This window comes from Triturus cristatus, chromosome 5_1 (assembly GCF_964204655.1).
Source record: "Triturus cristatus chromosome 5_1, aTriCri1.1, whole genome shotgun sequence".
Classification (NCBI taxonomy): domain Eukaryota; kingdom Metazoa; phylum Chordata; class Amphibia; order Caudata; family Salamandridae; genus Triturus; species Triturus cristatus.
The window spans coordinates 565,092,509-565,111,562 of NC_140587.1; positions in this window are offsets into that span (position 1 = coordinate 565,092,509).

Genomic DNA, 19,054 nt, shown 5'->3' on the forward strand with positions numbered 1-19,054 from the left:
CGGGAGGTTATGCAACACAATAGACAACGGAAACATTCTGAAATCCAATATACAAAACTCATTCGGAAATTACAACAGCACACAGAAGTCATCATTAATAAAGCTGATAAAGGCGGGAACATTGTTCTAAGGGTGAGAGCTATGTATTTGGAAGAAGCTTGGTTGCATCTCAATGATACTAACTGTTACAGAAAAGCCAGCTTCCAAGATTTAAGACTTAATAAAGAATATGTCTTCTTATACTTTATTCCAAAAATACATAAGAATGTGGTACCAGTCCCAGGTAGGCCGATTATATCGGCTCAGAAAAGTTTATTGGAGGCAATGTCAAAATATGTTGACCATTTTTTACATGAATTTGTAGAGAACTTGCCATCATTCATCAGGGACACTGGACACTTTCTATCTAAACTAAAAACAGTTACATGGGATGAAGATTGTTTGTTAATAGTGATGGACATTAGTTCGCTGTACACTAGTATTCACCACAGTGATGGCATTAATGCAACTCGTTATTATTTGGATAAAAGAAGTATACATATGTATGAACATAATAAGATGCTGGTTAAAATGATAGAGATGTGTTTAACCCACAATTACTTCTTATTCAATAAGGAAATATTCCAACAGTTACGTGGAGTGGCTATGGGAGCATGCTTCTCCCCAAGCTACGCGTGTTTACATGTGGGCTAGTGGGAGGAGCATGTACTGAGGGCCACCCACAAAGATATTTTTGATCTGCATGTTCTTCACGTGTGGAGATTCATTGAGGACGTCTGTTTGATTTGGAAGGGCTCCCTAGAAACAACAGATAGTTTTGTAAAAGATCTAAATGATAATGCACTAAATTTGAAATTTACATCAGATATGAGTAAAGAAAAAGTTCAATTTCTGGATGTGGAAATCTATATAAGAGAAAACAAGATTCATACCAGGTTACACAGGAAGTCAACGGCTGGGAACTCGGTGCTTCATGGTGGTAGTGCACATCCCCAGCACCTTATACGAAGTATTCCCTATGGGGAATTTTTAAGAATTAAATGCATTTGTAGTCATGATGTTGTTCTAAAAGAATGCCAGACAGAAGCCTTTAAAAGATTTTTTAATAGAGGATATAAAGCCATAGAGCTGACCAAAGCGCTAGATAAAGCAAACAGTGCTAATGATATTGGTTATTCCTCTAGAATTTCTGAGATTTCATCATCATTTGTGCAAATTGAAGGTGAGACTGATACGACCACTGTTGAGTCAGTGGACAACATAAGACTGATAACTTATTTTTGTAGACAAGAGAGACAGGTTCACAAGATTTTATACAAACATTGGCCAATTATTCGGTCAGATATGACAATGTCACGGATCTTGCCAGAACTTCCTAATTTAACATTTAGAAGAGCGCCCTCAATGAGGGATGCACTTGTAAAAAACAGCCCAGAGGTTATAGTCTCTAACACCTGGCTATCAACAAGATCAGGATTCTTCAAATGTAGTTCATGCCGTGCATGCAAGTTTGGAAAAAATACTTCAGAATATATCACAGCTTTTAGTTCAGAACCAATTAAAATACAAGGACATTACACTTGCAGAACTGATTATGCTATATATGTCTTAGAATGTACTTGCCATCTATTATATGTAGGTAGCACTAAACTGCAAGTTTTTAACCGGATATTACAACATCTCAGAGAAGTGGTTAATTCTGATCCCAATTATCCAGTAGCACGGCATTTAAAACTTGTTCATAACAGCAGCCTCAATGATCTCAAATACTTTGTTATCAGTTTAGTGCCCAAAAACATCAGAGGGGGCAACAGAGAAAAAAGACTAAGACAAGTAGAATCTTAATTCATTATGCTACTTTTTTTTGTTTTAATTTTTTTATTAGGGTTTTGCATACAACATTCAGTAATGTACATAATTCATTATGCTACTTGATTCAAAAATGCCAAATGATCTTAATAACAGTGATGATTTGCACAATGTTTTATAGGTACAAGTGAGGATAATAATTGATGATGGATCTCAATTAGGCTTTTCAAATGGGTTTTTATTCTTTTTCTATGGCCGGTTTTTTAGTCTAGATTTATCTGGATTTTAACTGGTTATGGTAGAGGATAATACCGATTTTTAGTTTTGAGATTTTATCCTTATTAAGTATTTATATTGGCACTACATTTTTTTAAAGATCAACAGCTGCTATATTTATGTTGTTTGTCTATATTTGTACATACTATGAAATTGATGATTTTTATTCGGTGATATTCTCATTTTGCTTAATTTTATCTGAGGTGTTTAAATTTTATTGGGTTTTATGGGATTCTTGCCGGCTTTTTTTCATCTATATACTAGGGGTTAGCATCATACTAAGTAAAATATGTGACTCATTTCAGGGGTGCTTAAAAATATATATAAGAAATCTGTAAAAGGTTGTGCTGCTATAAGTATTAGATAAGGGTTACCTTATTTTACAAAAAATGTTTAATTTCTCTTTTTTCATTAGATACATCTAATTACAAGGTCTTGAAAATGGAACATGACAATATGCAACTGTAAAACTCATTATGAGACCTAATACAAAGAAACAATTTGAGGGACGTCTGTATATATGCTGCTATATGTAATTAATTTTTTTGTGGGTATTTATTTATGCATTCTCACGACTGCACTTTTTTGCACTTTTTGCACATAATGATGTATTGATTAATTGAGACGTAATTTTTAGAGTGCCAGTTTTAACATATCAAAGAGGCCAAATATAGATATCTGTAATATCATATTTACTAATGGGAGCTTTAAGTCAATTGAAACTAAAAAAGAGCACTATGCTATCTATTTCTTATTATAAGATGACTTAAAATCCATGAGCTGATTATTCTCTAACATTGCATTGATAAGACTAGGAGAACTATGCCATCAGTTTGTTTATTGCATGTAAGATTGAGAAAAGTATGTATCAAATTTCCATTTCATACTATGTATAGGAGTTGTTGGCCTTTTAGCTAGATTTGCACTGTTTCTTTAAAATCAATCTGATCAGGAGTATCATGTGATCATGTGCTATTGCTAAGTTCCACTATATAATTGCACTGATAGGTCCAGAGTCACATGTGATCAAGACTGCCGTCGGGCAGTCGAAACGTGTCAGGCTGGGCACTTGCTTTGTAAGGATTTTTGCACAGGCATTTTTTAATCTGCAACAAATAAAAGAAAAACTTTTCTCCATATCGTGGTCCGTACCTGTTTTTTGCGACCGTGATCGGGATCGTTTTCAGAATTGTGGCTTATATATATATATATATATATATATATATATATATATAATTCACTGGGGGAAAAAATCAAAGGTTACAGGGACGTATTAGTTAGGATATAGAATTAAAAAAAACCTTGTAAATTCACTGAAAAATGGGTCAGATTTCACTTGTACAAAACCAGACAGATTCAGCCATTATAGTTAGTGAGCCAACTATAACTCATGCCCCCACCATGCACTGCTTATGACCTCAGATATTACATCACTCATGACATGGTCAGTGACATCGCTGATGACATCATCGGTGACTGTGAGTGTTTTAAAACGTTTGAGTGTTAAATTATATATTAAGTTGTATCGGTGAATCAGTGGGTGCAGGAGTGCCTTATTGGATGATTCAGTGTGTGCATGACTAATTGTATAAGTGAGTGATTCAGTGTCTCAGTGAATAAACGGTTGAATGACTGGTTGTGTGAATCTGTATGTGTCTGTCAGTTCGTGTCTAAGTGGCTGTATGGGTGCCTGAGTGTGTGTGTGAGTTTCTATATGAGTAAGTGAACAGTTGGCTGAGTACCTCTATGGGTGTCTGAGATGGTGGGTGATGAGTGAATGGGTGAGTCAGTGGCTGTATGGGGTAGTGAGTGCATGTGTGTGGAGCTGTATGGGTGTGGGTATGTCTATGGCTGTTTCAATGAGTGAATGCATGGGTCATGGTATATGGGTGAGTAACTAGGTATGTGAAAGGCAACATAGGTGAGTGATGAGGTATATGAGTGACTGTAGGGGAGAGTGAGTGAATGTGAGAGTGGCTGTATGGGTGGCTGTATGGGTGAGTGTGTGCTTGTGTGATTATATAGATTAGTGAGTACACATTAGTATCTGTATGAGTAAGTGTGTGTGTAACACTATGGGTGAGTAAGTGGCTGTGTGAGTAGCTCTATGGGTGACTGACTGAGTGTGCGAGTGGCTGAATGGGTGTATGAGTGGATATGCTAGTAGCTGTATTAGTGAGTCGGTGTATGAGTGGCTATATGGGTGAGTGAGTTGTGTTGGTAGATCTATGAATCAGTGAGTGGGTGTTGAAATACTGGCATGGGTCTGTGAATGGGTTTGTGAATGGTTGTGTGGGAGTGGGTGTATGAAAGGTTTTATGGGTGGGTGTGTTCATGATTCTGGGGATGATGTCATCAGTGATGTCATTTGAGATGTCATCAGTGATGTCACTGACCCTTTATTGAGTGATGTAATATGTTCCGTCATAAGCAGTGCAGTGCGGGGGCGGGAGTTGTAGTTAGCTCACTAACTATAACGGCTGAATTTCTTTGGTTTTGTACGAGTGAAATCTAACCCTACCCATAACATCCCTGTAACCTTTTCGAAGGTTTTTTAAATGCTAATTCTAACTATAATGTCCCTGTAACCTTTGTTTTTTTCAGTGAATTTCTATGTTTTTTTAACTAAATGTCGCGTTTGCAGATTGGTGGGCAAAGTGGGCTGGGCAGGAATACCGGTGTGTAAGACCTAAATTAGGTACCAGGTGGGCTTCTTGGCCCCCAAGGTCCCTCAGGAGTAAAGTGAACTTCATGCCCCAACCAGTATTGACCACGAGCCGCACTTGCAGAATCGTGGAGAAAGGGGTGTGGCCTTCAAAGACCTCTTAGAAATCGCAGTGTGTGGGACTTACTGGAGATAACAGGAGTGGTAGTTGACCTCCAAATACATCCTTGGGGGCCATCTACCCCTCCTGTAACCTCCGTAAGTCCCACAGAGCGGGATTGCTGAGACCTGGTAGGATGCCAACCCCCTTTTCTACCACTCTGCAAACACGCCTCCTGGCACACAGGGTTATGAAGCCCACTTGGCTATTGAGTGTCCAATAAGATCCACATAGGTAGATTGCCGAGAGGTCATCAGAGGCCACGCCCTCTTTGTTCATCACTCTGCAAATACGCCTCCTAGTGCACTACTCCTTGGGGGAAGAAGTCCACTTTAGTCCTGAGGCCCTTAAGAGGCAAGGGGACCTCACTCCACCCACCAGCAGTATGCTGAGAAGAGCATTTGCAGAGTGGTGGAGAAAGGGGGAGTGGCCACCTTTCAGCAATCCCGCTGTGTATGGCTTACTAGTGGTAACAGGAGGTCTTGTTGGCACCCTAAGGACTTCAGAAGCCAAGGGGACTTCATCCCCCAACCAGGAGCACACCAGGAGGCACGTTTGCAGAGTAGTGGAGAAAGAGGGCGGGGCCTTAGGCAAGTTGGCAACTTTTTTTTCTTTCAAATGTTTTTTTAGGAAGGGGGCCATGAAAGGTGGCCACTCCCCCTTTCCATGTGGCCCTCTTTCCCTGGACCATTTTGGGCCCCGGGGACCCCATCCACCAGGGCCTTACCCTATTTATATTTTTTAATTTAAAAAAACAAGATGGGGGCCGTGTTCCCCCACTCCCAAGCAGATTCCGGCCCGGGGACCCCATTCCCGGGGCCTGCCATTTTTTAAAGGGAGGGGGGTTGCACAGCCCCTCTCCTGAGTAGATTTCAATCCCAGGGACCCCCGGGCCCTGCCTGTAGTGTGGGGCACTTACATTTGTGACATTGGGGACCATGGGGGGAGCATCAAGGCCCCCGCGATCCCTGCTGGCACCCTGCATCCTGTGAGAGCCGGCATTGATTTGGGATCCAAGAAGCTGCGGACAGCCCCCTTGCATTTCTCTTGCCTTTAGCCCCAGGGAGGTGGCGTCCCCTACTATTATTTTCAAATGGCCCCGGGACCTGGCCCACCTGGGGGCCTAAATTAAACAAAGCGCTTCTTTTTTTCATTTTCAGCAGGAGTCGCGGATCCAACGCGACTCCTGAAATTTTTTTTATGAAGGGCTTTTTTGGCCCAGGGGAGTGCCTGTGCATCATCTGCAGAACTGGTCACACAGTCCTTGTACACAGCTAGAAGCTGTGAAAGTACTAGAATGCGTTCAGTTATCCCACGCCAAAAGAGATCAGTGTTGATCACCCCTGAATCTGATGCCTGTACTGCTTTTGTGCCGACGTGTTCAAAGTAGAGGTGTAGCTCCTGATCAGGAACTTCGCTCCAACCAGGGATGGCTGAATATGAACTTTTGTCCTTGGGAAGGATGCAGAGTCAAGCAGGATTGAAAAGGCACACTTATTTCAAGAAGCCAATGCCTGGTTGGGCCTCCCCATGTACTTGCCCACCCTTTCAAGAGAATTTTCAAATGCGCTATTAAGCTGGGCTTTTCATGTGCCAGAGTTAATATAGCCCTGCAGTGGTCTCTAGAAATGGTTGCAGTGATTTCAGAGAGAGGACTGGATCGTTAATGAGGTTTATGTGGAAATCCTCTAGATAATCATACACCTTCATTGTCACTGGTGTCTAACTCTGGAATAGGTCCATCAGATTTAAAATATTTTGGCATTTTTATGCAACAATGTCCAATTGAACTAATTCAGTTTTTTGTCAAGGTTCAGAATCCTTGAGGGGGACGTGTCTTGGTGAGGCTCTGGACCCTCGGGGGGGAAACTCCATCTAAAATGCCCAAAACTGACCTGCACTTGACATAGACATCGCTGTGTGTCGGTGAGAAGACCTGGTGCAGAGAAGAATTGAGTCCGATCCCCGAGATCAGCGGCAGCCCGGAGCTCTGGGAGACAGCCGTCGGCGGCTGCCTACCGACGAGGTGCTGAGGAGACCGGGAGGTTGATTTCTGAGTAGGCCGACAGAGATGCGGCGCTCTGGATACTCCAGGACGGTTCGGAGGCCCCTTGGCTCGGCAGCCCCGCACTAACTTCCGAACGTGGTGGCTCCGCGATAAAAGCAGCCGGTGATGGTTCGGGCCGGGGCCAAGATCAACATAGGCCAGCCTCCTCACCCCTGCGCTGCGGAGTTCCGCGCACATACCCGACTCTGGATCTGCACCCTGCGCGGAGTGGGGGCCACCACACGAAGACCCAACCAAGGACGCCGGCATCTCTTCTCCTCAACCCCCTCCTCCCCCCCTTCCCCACTCACAGAGACTTCATTCCAGCGGTCATGAGACCGGAGGAGACACTAATCACCTGAACCCACCCAGTTACAGTCCACACGCCCGTCAGCCATTACGACTGGACAGATACTAGAGCACTCACTGGCACACAGCCTGATCAGGACCGGAGAGATACCCGGTGCCATAGTGCAGCACGGACAGAAGGAGAGGATGTTGGGGGCACGAGGCCCACCCCCCTAGCACAGTGCCGGCACAGTTGGGATTTAGGGGCCTGGGGAGGGCTGCTCTGGTTTTATGCTGGATTGGTGCAGACCCGATCTAGGTCCGACAGTTATATCTCCCCCTTTTTAGGATGCGAGCTTGCTGCCCACTGTGTGCGCCCACCTCGATTACTTGCTATCTCTCCTAGTGCAGTAACCCAACCATTGTCACCTCCACAAGAGGGGACCAAGACCTCATTCGCTTCTTGAGGCTCACCCTGGGCAGACTGCTCCACGAGGACGACGTACACTGGTGAGTGGGAAACACTCCCCTCCGAACTAAGTGAGCAGCATGGGGAGAGTTGAAGGGTAAACAATGGATGATCACCCTATTGTCAGTGGACACACTACTGTGCCGGAGACTTCTAGTAGGCCCCCATCGCCTGGGGCCCCATCCTCTGAGACTACGGAGAGTACCCCCGACAAACTGGACCTAATCCTGAAAGAAATTCGCGAATCTAGGTCAGTACTCGTACAACAAATTGGAACTCTAACATCTGGCTTTACATTGCTCAAAGCAGATCATGGAAAGCTGGCAGGGACTATCCAGGAGCATGAAAGAACCCTCAAAGATCGCGCACCCAGAATCACTGCAAACGCCACACAAGTACAACACCTCCAACAACAAGTCTCTAGCCTTCAAGATCGGGTGGAAGATGCCAAGGGCCACAATAGACGCAACAATATACGTGTAAATGGTCTTCCTGAACGCAGCGAAGGGGCCAAAGCCGCAGATTTTATGGAAGAATGGTTCAAAGAGCACGTAGCTCATGACGGTCTCTCACCATATTTTTGTGTAGAAAGAGCTCATCGGATACCAACAGGAGCACCAAAGCCGGGGGCACCCCCACGACCACTAATTGTTAAAATATTGAACTATAGGGACCGTGATGTCCTCTTACAAAAGGCAAGGGAAAAAACACTGATTCAGTACGAAAATCATCGTGTCTCGTTGTACCCGGACTACACAATTTTAGTACGACAACGATCATCTTATCAAGCCATCAAGAAAAAACTGCGGGCGGCTCAACTCAAATACGCCTTGCTGTTCCCAGCCCGACTTAAGATCATCTATGACAGAAAAACCTACTTCTTCGACAGCCCAAATGACGCCGAGGAGTGGCTGGAAGTCATGAATTTTGACTTAAGCCAGAGCGGCCAGTCAGAGTCGATGACTCAGGTTCCCAGCAAACCACAGAGACATGTGCACCGCCGGACACAGACAAGTACCCAGGGTAAAGTCAACACCGGCCTGACTCCAGAACAGCAGCAAAAGGATAGAGAGGGTGCCCTGGCCATAGCTGGATCATTTAGAGATACCAATACTAAGATTCCCACGGACTCTGAGGACATCACCTTGCATTTGGACTGCGAGCACAGTCTTACCCTGTTCACCTCTGTAACAGTTCAGTCCATAGACGAACTAGTGGACAACTGAAGCTATGCATCGATACCTGGTGAGCACGCTCACTCGAAGGGCTTGGTGGGCAGGGTGCACCCATGATATGAGAAATACCAATGACCTACTAGTCAAAACTGTATCCTTTTTGCCACAGTGAATTAGCAAATGTTAAGCTGCCCAGAACTGAGTAGATATGTCACTTGCTTCCACAATCTACACATGGTATCTATTCACTCTGTTCCTCTGATGTTGTATACATGTCTAAGGTCATGCACAGCTTAATTTGCTCTAGTCTAATATGGTCAGTAGCACTAATGATAAAAGGGTTGTTATGATATGTTCATCTCCCCCCCCCCCCCGGGCTCCATTGAGGCGCCAAGACTTCATATTTGCACTATTCACAGTATGGACGGTGGCAGCGATACCTCACTCAGCGTACGCACCGTTATGTTTGAATTGTATGTTAGCATTTGTTGTTGTTGGGCCCAGCATAGTTTGCAGGCTGAGCCAAGTATTCCTAGTTTTACGGGGAAAGGGAACTCCTGGTCTGCAATAGTTCACGAGCTCCGAAACTCAGGGAGCTTTACCTTTTATCATGTCTTATGCCTAGAGATCACACTGCTGTAGGCTCCTACAACCTGTTGACCTGGAATGTGCGAGGCCTAGGGGCGGTCCAGAAAAGGCACCGGGTACATGCACCCCTACTTAGGCGCCAAGCCCACATAGTTTTCCTTCAAGAATCACACCTTACCGACTCAGAATCTCAGAAAACCCGTTGAGGCCAGATATTTTCCACTAACAACTCCGCATTTGCTAGAGGTGCGGCCATCTGGATTCGACACGGGGTCCCATTCACAGAAATAGAACGTCGCATAGACGACCAGGGAAGATATGTGGGGCACATTAGATGGAAAGGCCGTGGTCCTGGGAAGCATATCGCCCCAAACGTCGACCAGGCCAAATTCTTTCAACGGTTAGTCTCGGCATCGGTCGTGTGGGATACAATCCCATGGATTATGGGGGGGAGATTGCAATGCGGTGCTAGATATGGCTCTGGACAGGTCACACCCCCCATTACATGGTGCTAAAGTCTGCAAGTTGACAGAACTACTAAACTCCTGGTTGGAGGGGTGGGGTTTATCGGACGTGTGGAGACGCTTGCACCCTACACAAAAGGAGTACTCTTTTTATTCACCAGTCCACCAACTCCACACTAGAATAGATAGATTCCTATGCTCCAACCTCATTATCACACAGGCCCGGCACTCAACCTACTTAGCCAAAACCCTCCCGGTTCACAACCCCCTAGAACTCACACTTATCTGGGGTAAAATACCGACCCCAGTGCCCACCTGGAAACTGAGACCACAGTTGCTAGAGGATGGCCATTTCCGGGCGTCTCTCTCCACTACCATCACTAATTATGTATCTGAAAACTGGAACACGGCTTCATCAAACCTAATAGACTGGGACGCACTTAAAGTGGTGGTGAGGGGGGCTGCAATCGGACAGATAGCAGGGGCCAGGCAAGAAACACACCAGAGTCTGATCAGAGTGGACAACTTAATGACCTCATTAAAACAAGAAGCAGTGACAGACCCAAGCACACGGGATGCTCTACAGAATGCCCGCATTAGTCATGCTGAAACTCTTGAGACGCTACGACAGATAGACCATAGCGCCTTTATACAATGGAAACACACTGAGGCAGATAGGGCTGGGACATTATTAGCTCGTATAGTGCGGGACAGACCTGACCCACCAATTATTACACATATTATGACACCGACAGGAGGATCAGTCCCCACACAACAAGAAATAAATGAAGCCTTCTGCACTTATTTCAGTAATCTCTATGCGGCCCCGGCATATAGCACAGACGGGCCCATAGATGACTTTCTAAGAGACCTCACAATTCCCCTCCTACCGGCAGATATACAGGAAGAATTAGTGGGTCCCATAACCCAGCAGGAAATCAGAATTGCTATCAAAGGTCTTAATGTAATAAAGCACCTGGCATAGACGGTCTGCCTATAGAATTTTATCAAACCTATTTGGATGTCCTGGTCCCCAAATTGGAAGAAGTATATAAGGCAGCCCTGGAAGCCGGCCACCTACCACAATCCACCATGCAACCACTGGTTACGTCCATACTTAAGTCGGGTCGGGACAGTACTAAAATCTCCAACTACAGGCCGTTATCCTTATTAGCAACTGAATATAAAATCCTAAGTAAAGCACTCACTAATCGGATACAGCCATATCTAAACACCCTTATCCATAACGACCAATTGGGTTCCTACTGAATCGTAGCACGTCCCTTAACACAAGACGGCTACACTATGTCATGAAAGCTGCCTCGGCAAATTTTCTGCTTGGCCCTAGATCTATGCCAGGCCTTCGACTCCATTACTTGGGACTACATGTTTGCGGCCCTGCGCCGCTTTGGCTTCCCGGATGCTTATCTAAAATGGGTGCGCCTACTCTACACCTCCCCCGCACAGGACAGCATATCTCACACGAGTACACGATCCACAGGGGTACACGGCAGGGATGCCCTCTATCCCCCCTGCTATTTGTGCTGGTGTTAGAACCCCTAGCAATAGCTCTAAGACAGTCTTCGGAACAGTTGGGAATACCCATCGATGGCACTGCCCTCCTCACCTCCATTTACGCTGACGATATCCTTCTATACCTTCGAGACTTAACTGCCGAGACAGCACCCCTCCTCACTCGTCTCTTCATTTTCGAAAGAATCTCAGGCCTCGCAATTAACCAGAGGAAATCTCAAGATGGACCTCACCCCGATGAGTAACATTTCGGTACCTATACTGTACCAGTAGCCCACACCACATTTAAATACCTCGGAATACAGGTATATAGGTCACAGGCGGATCAATTTGATGGCAATCTCTTGAAGGCCATCAAGGAATTGCGTTCTAGCGTGGCCTTTTGGATATCCTTGCCCCTCTCGGTGATGGGCCGAATCGTCCTCTCCAAGATGGTGGTGCTCCCCCAGCTACTATACTTTTTAGTGAACTTATCTATTGTGATCCCGCAATCAATATTCAGCACCTTGAACACTATGTTAGTGGAGCTCATCTGGGGTACGGGCCGCAGGTGAGTGAGCCTTCAGAAATTGGAATTAGAATCCCACAAGGGTGGCCTGGGGGTCCCCGACTTCAGGGCATACTATTACGCTTGTCAACTTCAGGGGTTGTCCTATTGGACAGCGGGGAGGAACCTACAAGAAATCGGCTATACACTAAGGGATATCGACTGGGGCATGCTACATTCTATGATCCTGCCCAAAGCCAAAATTCCTTTGGAGGGTCCTATTGAAGACAGCTCTACAATGCTGGAAGAAGGCTATACAGTACACCTCAGAAGCGACCCCTTACTCATCTAACATCCCGTTACTGGGTATTCCCACCCCTGGAGGCAGGCTCACAAAGGCTACAATGCACGACTGGACAGAGGTCGGGGTGGACGAAGTTGGGGCTTTTTTTGGCGAGAGTAATCTCCTCAACCATGACACCTTCATACAGACCACTGGAGCACCCGCGCGCTTATACCTTGTGCATGCAGCAGTATCACATTACATTAGGAACACATGGGCACCCCAACGTACGGAACCCCCACAACACAAACTGGTTCATTTACTATACTACATAGGGAACGGAGGCCATCTGGTCAAATGGCTATACACTGGTATCCGGGTGCACGCAGCACTCTCAATTACACCTCTTAGAATTAAATGGGAAACGGACGCAGTCACAGAACTGACTGACAAAGCCTGGGCGAGCATGCTCGAACATGTCCCGCAACGTTAAATTGAAATTCATACAAACAATGGTACTACACGGGTCCTATTTAACCCCACAAAAAATACACCACATGTTCCCAGAGGCCAACACTGCTGCCCCCGTTGTAAGGGAGATGAGGCGGATTTCATTTATATGCTGTGAACTTGCCCACGAATACAAACTTACTGGAATGGAATTCGACATTCCCTAGAAGAGACCACACACATCACAGTTCAGGACAGCGCCTTAGCGTGCCTCATGGGTCTCCGTAAATGCACTAAAGCCCAGAAAGTACAACAGCGATTTTTGGACCTCACCCTAATACTAGCAGTGAGGGCCCTCACTAAAAAGATGGAAATCCCCTAGGTGCCCCACGATGACTAGCTGGCAGGAAGACATGATACAATGGGGGGGTGCAGAAAGTGTGGCACTTGGACGCGAGGAGGCGAGAGAACTGCGAAAACAACCTATCTCTATGGAATGGGACATTATGTTGGAGGACATTAAGCAACTAGATCTATTACCAACGCAGGGCACTCATACACAATAGCATATTATCACATCTTCAGGATACAAGGCTCTACACGCACAGACACTGGCCCTCCTTCCCTTGGTCATAGGCAGAATAGGACCAATAGTACCATATGATTAACCCTAATAGATAATAAAACACACAGGTAAATGAAGACCGGGAGGGGAGGGTGACAGGAGGCGGGCGTGGGGCGGATGGGTATGTTAAAAATGAGTTTGAACATAAACAGGTATTCTACTACGGATGTTGAAGTAATGTGGTTCTAAACTTATATGAATACGATATTACTATTATTAGAAACGAGCTTGCACAACTCCTTTGTATACATTTGGAAGCTATATCATATCAGGACATATGTTATGTATTTGCTTGAAAACCAACAAAACGGAAAAAAGCAGTCATACCTAATGTCATTGTAATACGCTGTAAAGGTTTCAATAAAGTTTGTTTAAAAAAACAAAGGTTCAGAATCTTTTGGAGATTTTTAAGGGAATCTGGGGGAGACTTGCTGAGTTGCATCTCAGACTCAACAGACCCAGCATAGGCATCAAAGTGCTTGCAGTGGTACTGGACAGCAGCAAACCAAGAATTCCAGCAGGTAGGGCCAGGTGCCATCCGTGGTTTCATCCCACTGTTCTCAGCAAGGAGGTACAGGCACCTTTGCTTTCTGCTGCTGGCCTTGTAAAAGATTCACAAGAAGTATAGAAGGAAAGTATTTAGCTCCACAAAATGCTTCCTAAACAACTCTCCAACAAGGTTCATGATGTGTGCCAAGCAGGTAATGCGTATGTAGTTTGTATAAAGATTTCTCAATTTGTATAAATATTTCTCAATACAGTGTTGTATCCCTTGAGCATGTATGCCGCATTGTCTGTTTTAAATGAAATGACGTTCTGAAAAGCTATGTTGTACTCTGTGAGCACCCTCACAACTGTTTATGCTACAGTCCCATTGTTACACTGTGAGAGGAACATTGTGTCTGCTTGGTGAGTTTGAATTTGACGGCCACCCTGTGCAGAGACTACTGAAAATAAAACATTCAACACACATCACCCTTCGACATCAGGTGTTTCATCAAATATCTTACTGTTCTTCTGATCTTGCAATTGTTCTTTCAGATAGGTCTTTGCACCTACATATCCCTCTGTGAGAGAACGTTCTTGAAGCTGACGATTTCCAAGTATCGCTCCACCATTTCGTACTCATTTGTGGAGAAACTTGCACAATACAGTGTGGTCAGTTTTGCTCAGCAGAATGTTCAGCCTTGTGCAGACAATGACCCACTCACTTATTTCCTGGTTTGAAGCAGCTGTACTCTTTCTGAAAAGGGAGTTCACAGTCATCTGACTGGCACGTTTCAGTGAAGAGTGAAGGTCTGGAGCATCTGCACAATTCTCCAAGTGTTTTTGAGACCATACATGCATATCCACTGTGTGTTTATGGATGTGGTCCACCACCATATTGCACACACCACAAAACAGCACTCCACCATCAGCATGCATCACGTCACTGTACTCTCTGGCCGGATTTGCTGCTGTTATCTGGATAGGTAGATGTGATCAGTGCTTCACATCCTTCCCAGGCTGCATAAACTTCTCCATCCTGCTTTTAGTGTGGTGGATTGTTGCTCCCTTGGAATCCAAAAGATCTTTGGAGGTTGTGGCGCAGTCACGTAACTCACCTGCAAATATATTTGGTGTTACTGGATGTGTTTGAAAGGGAAAAAAGGCTTCGCAATTGTTGAATGGAAAGTTAAGAAAATGGAGAAAAGCAATGATTAAAAACGCACTTAACTCTGAAGCATTCGCAAATGACAAAAAAATGGAAAACTTGTTGAAACAAAACCACAATGGAAAATGGTACTCCCCAAATGGAGTTGAGAAAACGGTTTTAATAATGCATGGTCAGTTGCAAAGTAAGGGAACAGGAAACCTTTTGAAGCAAAGTTGCATGCATGGAGTGTAAATACATACAGGAAGGCAGACGTCCTTTGTAGTGAAATGGTACACCTATTGGTTCTTTAGGCAAGTCTGAGTCAACTTTATGAGGGTGTGGTGCAGTCACTGGACTGGCCTGAAAATATATTTGGTGTTATTTGATGCATTCCAAATGGAAAAAGGCATTACAATTGTTACACAGAAAGTTCAGAAAATTCAGAGAAGCAGCAATAAAAAAATGCACTAGCACTAAACTCTGAAGCATGTGCAAATCAAAGGGGAAACAAGCATTGGCATAGCCAATAGGTCTCGCCTTTGGGACCTTGTAAGTGTTTAGCCATGCAACATTTGATGTAGTTGCACCAAGGATATTGTGCTGGATAACAAAACACTTATAAGGTCCCCCAAGGCGAGACCTAGAAATAGAACTTTTCGGAATCTCGCTTTTTCTTGGCCTGGGTTTTATGTATCTGCACGAAAGTTACCACTAAGAACGAAAACTGAATGTACTGTGTCGGAACCATTTGTGCCGATTGGCCGAGTGGCAGCAAAAGTATTAAAAAAAACACAAAACATACATTTTCTATGGAAAGTGTAACTATATACATCTACATATTTGTCACATCAAAACACACTTAAAGTGGCACTATGGTTCCAAATCAAAACTTAAAATTCCCACACAATTGCTAGTTATAGCTAATATGCGAAAATCATAAGTCCCACGCCAAAATGTTTTATCAGCAAATAACAGTGCTTAACAAAATCTCTCAATAATAACACATACCTCAAAATAGGAATTACACTGTATTCATGGAGATGTCATAGAAAATGTCAATAGTAAGTTATTCTGTAATGTCACCAGTGACGTTTTTAGTGAAACCTGTCTGACTGTGTATGCGGCCAACAACTGTCCATTTGGGTTGAGATATGGTTACATAGGAAGGAAGTGATAAGTGGAGTTAATTGTTGACAGTGTTAAACGATAACAATGATAAAATCTCTTTTAGAGTATAAATCTCTCGTTTGTGGCAGGCAGTAGTTGCACAGTGCCCTGAGAAGGTTGCACGTTGTGAGTAGCCCTCGGGGTACCCTTGCCTCAAGAGGAGCACATTTTCTCCCCAGTCTGCGGAGCGGCTCAGGGGCTGCTGGAGATTCCGGAGGTTCCGCTTGCCACTAGGTCATGCGGTGTCCATTTCTTGCTGACTGGGCTCTCCCGAAGTACAAACCGCCACCCTGTCTCAGGTTACAGCTCACGAGGGTTCTTCCCATTTGCAGCTCTCGATGACGTGTTCTCTATTGACTAATTCGTCTTTGTTTTACCAAATTCTGGGTAAAAAGGGCCGTCTCTTAAAAGCATCGCTAGGTAAACAGAACCAGGAGTTATTAGGTATTATTATCATTAACTGAGTTTTTTAAAGTAAGCACGGAGATTCATATACATATGGCTATAATGAAGTAGGGATTATGTATTTCGATCTACAAATAAATCACTTATCTACAGTGCTTTAAATACGTGTTCTTTACAATTATATTACCACATAATCTAAATTGGCATTCATTTTAAAATCTACATCGGAAGAAGAAAAGGCTGTATCAAACTCCCTAGATTCATGCCCAGTCATATTTCAGTCAGCAGCAGCAGGGCTGGGAAGCAACATTCATGGAAAGTGTTGCAATACAAGGCAGATACTGCATGTGCAAACTTAGCAGGAGTCCAACCCTCTGCAGTGCTGTTCAGCGGGCGGTGGTCCTCTCACAAGCAAATTTGAAATCAAGGCCAAAAGCCTAGTGCCTGGATTAAACGAGTGGTGCACGCGCGCCACAGCGAGCCATATGGTTCCAATTATCGCGCCCGTGTCTGGGCACGATAATTGAAACCATATGGCAGGAATGCGTGTAATAGACACCAATAGGCCATGGGCAGAGCAATGCGCCCTCCTTTGGCCTATTGTGTGCTATCTTTAAAAAAACACGCAGGCAAAGGCCAATAGTAGGCCACAAAATTAAAAACACACGCACAAGCGTGTACAATTCCAGGGTCCATTTCGGAACCCCGGACAAAAGGACTCTCGCTGCGTGAGCAGTGCTGTGCACTTCATCGCTAGGCGCGAGACCAAAAAAGGAAAACTCGTTGAAATAAAACCACAATGGAAAACGGCAGTCCTCAAATGGAGTGTTGCACACACAGTGTGAGCATGGTTAGTTGCGAAGAAAGGAAAACATGAAACCTTTTAAAGCGAAGTTGCATACCTTTGCAGTGCGATTGCACTTTTGTTTGGGCCATATGAAAGCATAAGGCAAAAATTATTTCAAAACATAACTGAGCCTGCTCTAAAGTACCTGCCAATAAAATATAACATGGCAAAGGCAACAGAACCACAATGAAAACACTTTACATTTTGTCAAATGTATTTGCATGGATGGTACAAAATGGACAAAAAGGGCAGGATGAGCCACCTGCAAAGAAAGGGAGACATAACCGTCCAAAACAAAAATTTGTACAAGCATAATTTGAATATAGGAGCACATACCCCAGGGTTTTGCACCCGGGAGGGTAGGGAGAGGGAGAATACGAACTAGTAACAGTGCTTAAAGGGTGTATATGGAAAATCGAAAAGTTCCTCCAAACCACCCCAAAAATAAACACTGAAATCCAGGCACAAGGCAAAGGCTATAAATCATGTGTACCCAAAAGCCCCCAAAGACTGTATTAATTTGGAAAGCATAAATACACATTGAAAAAAACAACACAAGAATACACAAAATTCCATTGCAAAACCATGAGTTGACTTTGGGCTACTCCTGCGAAAAGACATGATGCAAACTGGGTGGGGCCACCCACACTCCTTCCACCCATTGCAAGTAGGGTTTCACAAATATGGATAGAGAACTCAAGGTTCTGGGCTTTAATATATGCATTATTGGTCTCCCCAGAAGTGTACAGAGCCCAAAAGGTACCTGTGCTGTGCAGTAGCAAGCATATATTCCAGTTGCCAGACTGCCACATAGCTCTTGAACCAGCAGATTATTTCCTCTGAGACTCTACAAAAGAACAAAAAAGAGTTAAAGCAGACTAGGCTAGCCTTTTTCCATGTCACCCTACCCCACAACACTGCCACTTACCCCACCACACCATCCTTAAAAACATCAGTATGCGACAGGCCCAAAACAAACATTTTACAAATATAATGCAATCCTGGGCTCACCGCCTGCCCTGTGTGCGTGAGCACAAATGCACACAAAAAAATGAAATGCCCTCGAGACAGGGGGCACACAGAGGGCCCAAAGTAAAAAAAGAAGAAAGCATGCCATATACCCAGAGATATTTTAAGGCATTGGCAAAGTGGGCTGTGGCCCATGGCCACCAGTCTTTTAGGGGGCCCACTGATAAAGCTAGCTCTGTTCAGCAGAGAGGCTTGCTCTGATGTCCTTCAATAATTTTTTTAACAGATTGTTTTAACTACAGTTTTCCTTTAATTTTATTTTTAAGATGATCGATGTATAAGAGTCTAGTACAGACATTTTGCAGAGAAATGTGTTTATGTTTCATGCAATTTCCATAAAACGTTTATTTTAGATCAAGACAGGACCACACATATGAGAAATGGGAGGGTGTCACATTTTCAGTAATATTAGCGAGGTGCTGCTGTGTTACAACATTAAAATCTGTCAAAATTCCTAAACATTTGATGTAAACACATTTAGAATTTGGACCAGTGTGCCTGTGCACGGTCAGTGACCTAACCAAAAAGGGCTCAAATTTTATCATAAATTCAAAGCACTTCCAAACTTGGGCCGCCAAAATAAGTTTGGCTCAGGGCCCCCCCAAATCCTTAAAATGTCCCGTGGCCCGTCCTGTGCCCGTGTGCAGCGGG